At 34.2% G+C, this 7,888-nt stretch overlaps 1 long non-coding RNA gene across 1 annotated transcript; it reads left to right on the top strand.

The window, feature by feature from the left end:
* Positions 1 to 1,180: 1,180 nt before the first annotated feature.
* Positions 1,181 to 6,918, top strand: LOC127858984 (uncharacterized). The gene is made up of 2 exons (XR_008039218.1): positions 1,181 to 2,011; positions 5,356 to 6,918. It is a non-coding gene; the product is annotated as an uncharacterized LOC127858984 (long non-coding RNA).
* Positions 6,919 to 7,888: the final 970 nt, after the last annotated feature.

Here is a 7,888-nt window from a genome sequence, read left to right as displayed (position 1 = left end):
TATATATTTTTTCATGAAACTTGAAACATGGATAGATGGCAATATGAAGATAATGCACATCATTTTATTTTGTTCCTACGTCGAGAATTCTGGTTGCTATGGCAACAAATACACTAGAAATAGTGCTTAAATTTGTCCAGTTTCACTAGTAGAGGACCATATATATTGCTTGGCTATAGTCTTGTTTAAATAAATATTGTTTACAAATAAGAATGAAATAAAACCGGATAAAATTGAAAGTGAATTTACAATTAAATTTATGTCAACTACCGGTATATTTAAATATTTTATACAAATACGATTAGAATTAAACAAGACTGCATAAACTTGTAAAAAAAGCCATGAATGATCTAATGAATAATAGCATATAAAAAGAAACGCCATTTTAACGTCAAACACTCCTGAACAAATGCTATTTTTCTCACCTCTCTTTGCCTCAATCACGGTAAATCACACTTTGACTGTGAAATTATGGCCCAGTATGAGTCAACCACTAATTGATGGCAATTAAAGAGCCTCAATTTTCAATGAATATTTTAACACCCTATCTGATAACTTTTGATGAGTTAAAACCATTTTTTACAAAAAGCAAGCAAAAAACAGGTGTAATATAGATTGTATAATATAATTTTAGACGCACCGCCTAAAATAATGTCTTGAAAATCATATACATGTTTAGATTTTTTAACAGTAAAAGTCTAATTGAAATCCACTTAGTAATTAAAGAAATATTGAAAACTTAAGGACTATACACCCTCTGTTGGATAACAAACAATTATAGGGCCATAAAACTCGACAATTAATGGGCAATAAGCGTTGCAGACAAAGTTCCTTTCTTTACAATCATACACACATAAATTTAATGAGACTGTGAACTTGAGAAAGATACGAACCAGTTATTAAAGTGTTGAAAAAAAGTCAAGACACTATATATTAGATACAAACAGACAAAGTACCATAATGCTGACAAAAATTTGATTGCTGCAGTCAAAATCTGTATATAGGGGTGTGCCGATTTTATAGGATGTGTTTTAGATATGGGTATTGAAATCAGAAATTTGCTTGTATATAAATGCATAAAGATTTGAATGTTTCACAATGGGTACAAGATAAGTATTGATGCAAAGCATCAAAGGGCATCGGGAATTTCAGTGTAAAGACACTCAATGAAGTTACATGGAATTTTCAGTTCTGTGCGTTACGGAGTATAGCACAGAACGTATGTCTAAACATAACGCACCGCACAAAACAGGTATATGTGCGGTTCGTTCATGCGTGTGGTCGTCACGTGAGTGATGGTCACTCAGGTGGACATAGGCGGGAATTTGCACGGGGTGTTCATTGTTTGGTCAGTTCTACGCTAGACTTCGATCAGTAAACTTGTGTTCGTCTACAAATCCTACATCGTGTTGTCGACTTTAGCAGAACACAGGGTGTCCGTGCTGCAAGATTTGAAATGCATCATAGAAAAGATAAGTGCTAAAAGAAATGTAAATCTGTTAAATCCGTTATACTGAATCTCGAGCATAGTATCGAGTGTTACGAAGTAGTAACAGAGTTGAAACGATGTATATTTCAAGTAACAATTTCAGCACTAGAGAAAGCCGATCAATTTACAAATAGAAATATTGATGGCACGTGACCGAAAATTCACAGGTCATTAATGGTAGAACACGACAAAAGCTTTCGAACTTACTGGGGAATAAATTGCTATTCTTTGTGGTGTTGTATACATTCTATATGTATATGTGTAAATGTTTTACGAGTCTGATGACGTAATGTTATTTGCATAAAAATAAGGGTAGAGGCGATGGCATATAAAAAGCGGAAACATAACGCCACGTGGCGCTCTTGACGGGTCATATCAGAAGCCAGAAGCTTCATCTAACCTCGCAACACAAGGTGCTGAAACTCAATTACCATTGAGACGCACAGGACTATGTTTCGCATGTGGCGAACCGGGTCATCGGAAAGGAGCAGCTGGATGTTCAGCAAACAGCTCGACCAATAAGTTAAGTTAATTATGTTTAGAACCCGTTATCAGAAAATGGGTAGTTTCGTGTTCGTCGGAAAACGTAACGTACAGAAAGTTCCTAAAATTCGAACGTGATCAAAAGGATCCAAGTATAGTTCGCCGGTAAGTTGAAGGAAGGCCCACGCGGTTAAGTAGCAGGTGACTACTGATAGTAAGTACATTTTCGATGTAGTAAATGGCGGTTATAAGTATTTTTTTTACGTCGGAAAACGGTAACGTACAAAAAGATCAGAACAGGACAGAATAGTTTATTTGACTTAAGCATATACAGCTCATCGTCGTTAACATACATATACAATAACAGCATGCGTTATAATTAAATACAAAATATACATCATTCGAAGGAAGATCGATTAAAAAAAGAATGAAATACAACATGTTTAAGTGAGAATGTCACATGGAAGAGGTTAATACTGGGTGACCACATACTGTAAAAACGTTGTTTAATGCTTGCAACACGTATTAAATTATTATACGCTTAGTGGCTTTATGAAAGATATATAATATATAGCAAGTTTCAAGTGTTTTTTGTTGGAAAAATCGGCAAAACGCCATTGACCATTGACACACAAGTAAACACAGTATAGTCAAAGTGCATCTATGAATTAGAAATACAATCAAGTAAATAAAATATACTACAATGAAACATGTTCACATATATAAGACATTTTCTCGCATTTCAAAGCCTTTTAAACAAAACATGGCTAATTTTCTTAACACATTTTTCTTTGAACTATTAAGTCATTCGATAAACTTAAACATATTTGGGCGACATCTGTAATACTTTGGAATTAATGTTTTCCTAACATCGGCATAGTAAGGACATGTAAGAACAAAGTGATATTCATCCTCAATATCATTAAGGTTGCATAAAACACATTTACGTTGATCTCTAACAATGTTCTGGTGTCTACCCGTTTCAATAAATAATTTGTGAGATGACAAACGAAATTTAGCTATAATGTTCCGTAGCTATATTTATGTAATTTGTAATTTAGCTATAATGATCTGTCTCAATGTATCAAAAGAATCTTAGTATAAAACTGGATCAAAAGGATCATAGTATAGAAATTGATGCTAGAAGCTCGCCGGTAAAAAGAACGAAAGCCCATGTAGCCAAGCTGTAGCAGGCTACGGATGGTTGTTACATTTAAGATGTAGTAAATTGCGGTTATATGTTTCCTTTTCCGTCGGAAAACGGTAACGTACAGAAAGAGATAAAAGGAGCAATTGATCAAAAGGATCATAGTATAGAAATATATCAAAAAGAAAAAAATCATAGAAAAAATAAAAAATAAAAAAAAAAAATTTCCGGAAGTTTGTCGGTAAGTAGACTGAAAACCCACGTGACATTTATCATGTTGTTAATACGCCCGTTAATACGTGATATATTTAAAATTATTATTTATTTATTTGTTCTACTTTCGATATAAGAGGAGCGTATCATGATATTGATACATTCACGAACGGTGTGGTTTGAGCTATCAAGAGAATAGCAGGCAGTGTTAGGTTGTTATAAGCTTATATTTGGCACGATAACGGCCGATCATATATTTACTAAAACTCGTTAAAACTAAAATGAGGTGTACTAGCATTCTTACGTCAAATTTACTTAAAATAGTTATTTGCTTTTGTGATGATGGCATACATCACAGTGTAGAATATGAAAAAAACAAACATTATATGCTAGTGACTAGACGAGTTTGGATGTTAACTGGCTGAAGAAACAGTATTTTGATTCCTTCTCAGAGAGTAGAATGACTCGGGCATGTGATCGATATGCAAAAGATGCAGTTTTTCATAATTAAAAATTGAGTAGCTAGGCTAAAAAAAAGAGTATTGATTCGATGATCTAATTTATCAAACGAAAGAAAAAGTAGTACCAATAGATAAATTAATAGCTAGTCTTGTAGGGCAGATAATTTCCTTTCAGAGTGTGATTGTAAATAAAGTTTGGTGATAACAATGCATATATAAAATTGCATAAATACCAGAGCTAGTTGGAAAGCTCCCGTTATTGTAACGTTGCAAGCTATTTACAAACTTAGATTATGGAAAGAAAGCACTAGGCAGTTAATCAACGGTGGAAAAGATTTCAAAGACAATCAGTTGTTTTTGTGTAATATAGTTGCTGATGCAAGTACCACAAGTTATGGTTTATGGAGGTTTTATAGAAAGTTGTAGCTTTAATGTAGATATAGGCGAAATGACTGTCAAGCTAACGATTTTCATAAAAATAAAAATACAGCAAATTTATTTTCAATTTGTTTTATTCCATTGACGAAGAGAGTAAAGGTATGTACTCGTGATCTTTGAGACCCGAAAATGAGAAAATTGGAATGTACATGATCTTAATAAAGAGCAACCTGTTCCCGGAAGTGAACAGATTATTGACGAAAAGAGAAAAGTTATTCCTGGAAGTGATTACTATATTACACTGTTAAAATCAAGGAGGTACACTGCCAGTGTTTCTATAAACGAAACAGGTAATGCATATTGTGATTTAATATGAAGTCAATACATTAAGCCACCAGGAGTTGGTTTTCAAGATAAACCGGATAAGTATTCCGTCGTTCAACATAACGTAAGTAAAAATTTCTTATGATCAAGAAAATGCCTTGCATACGGCTAGAAAAGGTATGTTATTGCTCCCGGAAGTGAGCCGAAAGTTTGCTATGGTCCCCGGAAGTGGACATAGAGCCCAGTAGATTGCTCCCGGAAGTGAGCAGAAATTGTAGGCTATGGTCCCCGGAAGTGGAAATAGAGCCCAGTAGATTGTTCCCGGAAGTGAGCAGAGATGCTCCATGAAGAGAGCAGAGAGTATGCTATGGTCCCCGGGTGTTATGTTATATGAAATGTTTTAAATGCTTTGCAAAATTCGTACATCAAAGTGTATTCAGACAATAAAATGTAAAATCTATATTATTGAATGGTAGTCAAAATAAATAGCTTTAGATTTAAATATGTTGTGTGGCTACTGGATTCAATGAAAAGAGGCAGTGGGTGCCTTAGTTCAATATGGGGAAACAATGTAAACTGGTTAGTTCAGAAACTAGGTTGGTATCAATCTGTATCAATAAGATGATATCGGAGAAAGCAAAATGCATCCTTGTTGTTCCAAAAAGGGGCAGTTCGCCTTATTGGCTAATGTTGATTTGTCATACGGAATTTTTTAGAGATATTGTGAAATATTGCAAAAAGTTTGGTAGAGACTGTATGATTCCAGGTTGTTTTGTTAACACTAGATTATCATTAAATAAGATAGCGTTAAGGTGCATATCACAATACAGTTATTGATGTATAGTACATATGTTTGACAGGAAATGTTTTGAGAGGTACTCTGAAGGAGCGATTAGAGGGCTCGGGCTTGCATGGGCTTCGAAGAGATTAGATGGCGGACAGAATGGCTAAGTAAATACTTAGAACAATCAAGAGCAGACAATACGGTGTAGAAAAGAATTCTTCATGTGCACATTTCAAATACTGTGAAGAAAATGTAGTCGCCATGCCAGCCTTACATATATCAGTAGTAATGTACATGGCTCAATTGATGGATCGAGGAAATCTAATAACGTTTTTTACATCTGTGTTTTACAGTATTAAATGGATCCATTTTATTAATAGTGTACATGATCCAAAGAAAGATTTAACAAACTATTATAAGAAGCTTCAAAGCGTGTGTGCTTCAAACCATTTCACAAGAAAGATGTATCATGTACATGTGCATTCATTAGAGATGATACAAACATTGTGTTTGATATAAGGAGATTCCACTGTTTTCATTTATTGATCATTTTTGGGTTATGCATGTACATGTCTCATGCATATTAACAAATTAAGTGAGTTTCATTGTAATGACCTACAATTGAAATCTGATCACTTTGGTATAAATGTACGCCATTATAATACTGGCATGTATACGAATGGTTCGGATATTATAATTGCAAAATGTACAACTACAACTTCCCATGTGGCGTTTTATTAACAAATATGTAATTAGCAAATTGGTCAGATGAATCAAATGATTTTTTGTTCAAACCAGTTATTGGTTATATATATGTAATTATTTAGACGAGCTAACGCCGAGGGCGTGTTTTAGAGATGTTTGAAGCGACATGGTCGATGGAAGTCTGATAGGGCTAAAGATGGGTACATTGATGATTCTCTAGACAAAAAGCTTTTTATCACTAGACAATTGAAATTATAATTGATTTGCGGTTCGAATTTAAAACCTTACTAACCTTTGTTTTTGTTCTATCGCAAGCCTTGCCCAATGCAAAACGTGTTGTGTTTTGTGCTAAGTTGTGTGAAGACTTTTCAGTTCTGTGCGTTACGGAGTATAGCACAGAACGTATGTCTAAACATAACGCACCGCACAAAACAGGTATATGTGCGGTTCGTTCATGCGTGTGGTCGTCACGTGAGTGATGGTCACTCAGGTGGACATAGGCGGGAATTTGCACGGGGTGTTCATTGTTTGGTCAGTTCTACGCTAGACTTCGATCAGTAAACTTTTACTTTTTTAAATTCGAACCGCATTAGTAGTAAATTGGCTCAAATGTTATGTTTGTGTTACATAATGTTTAGTTACATGTTAATATTGGTTGTTTTCAGGTACAGTTTTCCAGAGTTATTTTACATTGGGCTTCTGATGAATTTTTATCTCTGGCTTTTACCCTGGCCTTGAAAACACCAATTAAGGACACAATACTAGAAGTGATGTTTACACATTATAGTTATAATTTGTTATATAATTTATAGTTCGAAAATTGTCCTGTCAAGGTTGTACTACGATTGTACTTGATTGCTATATGATACGAATATGTAATATTCGTGGATGTGTGTTGTCAATAAACTGATCGCAAGCCTTGCCCAATGCAAAACGTGTTGTGTTTTGTGCTTAGTTGTGTGAAGACCGACTTTTTTCTACTGTAAATATTAATATATTGGCCAATTATTTTAATCAAAATAGAAAAAGATACTGGTATAACCATTATCTATGAATTTGTGTTATAAACCCAAATAACCATTATCTATGATGTTGTGTTATAACCCCCAAATAACCATTATCTATGATTTTGTGTTGTAACCCCCAAATATTTCATAGTTCATTTTATTAACATTGATTTCCTTTTTTTACTGGCATCCGTGTGCAATTTTCATTAATGAAACAGAACTTTGTAGGTTTTAAAAAATCTGCTTCATCTCACAAAATGCGCATTGATAGTGTCACCTAAAAAAGTCCATACCAAAGGGCCCATACCACCTGGATACGTGTCGCGCATCGCGGCTCATATGTGGTTATTAAAAAAAACTCCGAGGAGTGCTTGACTCTAGGGTAACGGGTTGCTGGGACACAGCTCCTCCTTAATAAGTGGCTGCTTCCTTTATCACAACTCATTGTTACAATCAATAATACGTGTCGCGCTTCGCGCTCTATATGTGGTAGGGATAGTACTTAGGGCCTATGATAGACAACCATAAACAACAACAAAAATACATGCAAAATAGATGTGTTGTTTGCATTTATTTATTATATAAAAACACGTGTTTTTTTTTATTAGATATTTAAGAGATGTAAGAAATTTTAATTGACGTTGTCACGACGCGGCATCCATTAATTTTAATAAAAATGTGCAACGTTGTATTTAGGTCGCATTAAAACGCAGTATTTATATAAATATAAATATATATATATATATATATTAAAATTATAATATATATAAATATATAAATAAAATAAATAATATATAAAAAATGCTCCCAGCCTAGGAATCAAACCACCATCTCCCGATCGCTAGGCGGACACCTCGTCTACTACACCACGGCGACTGTTGAAAGTTTCAGACAAAA

Source organism: Dreissena polymorpha, chromosome 14, assembly GCF_020536995.1.
Source record: "Dreissena polymorpha isolate Duluth1 chromosome 14, UMN_Dpol_1.0, whole genome shotgun sequence".
Lineage (NCBI taxonomy): Eukaryota > Metazoa > Mollusca > Bivalvia > Myida > Dreissenidae > Dreissena > Dreissena polymorpha.
Note: the sequence above shows the minus strand (reverse complement) of the source record. Positions and strands in the feature narration are given on the sequence as shown.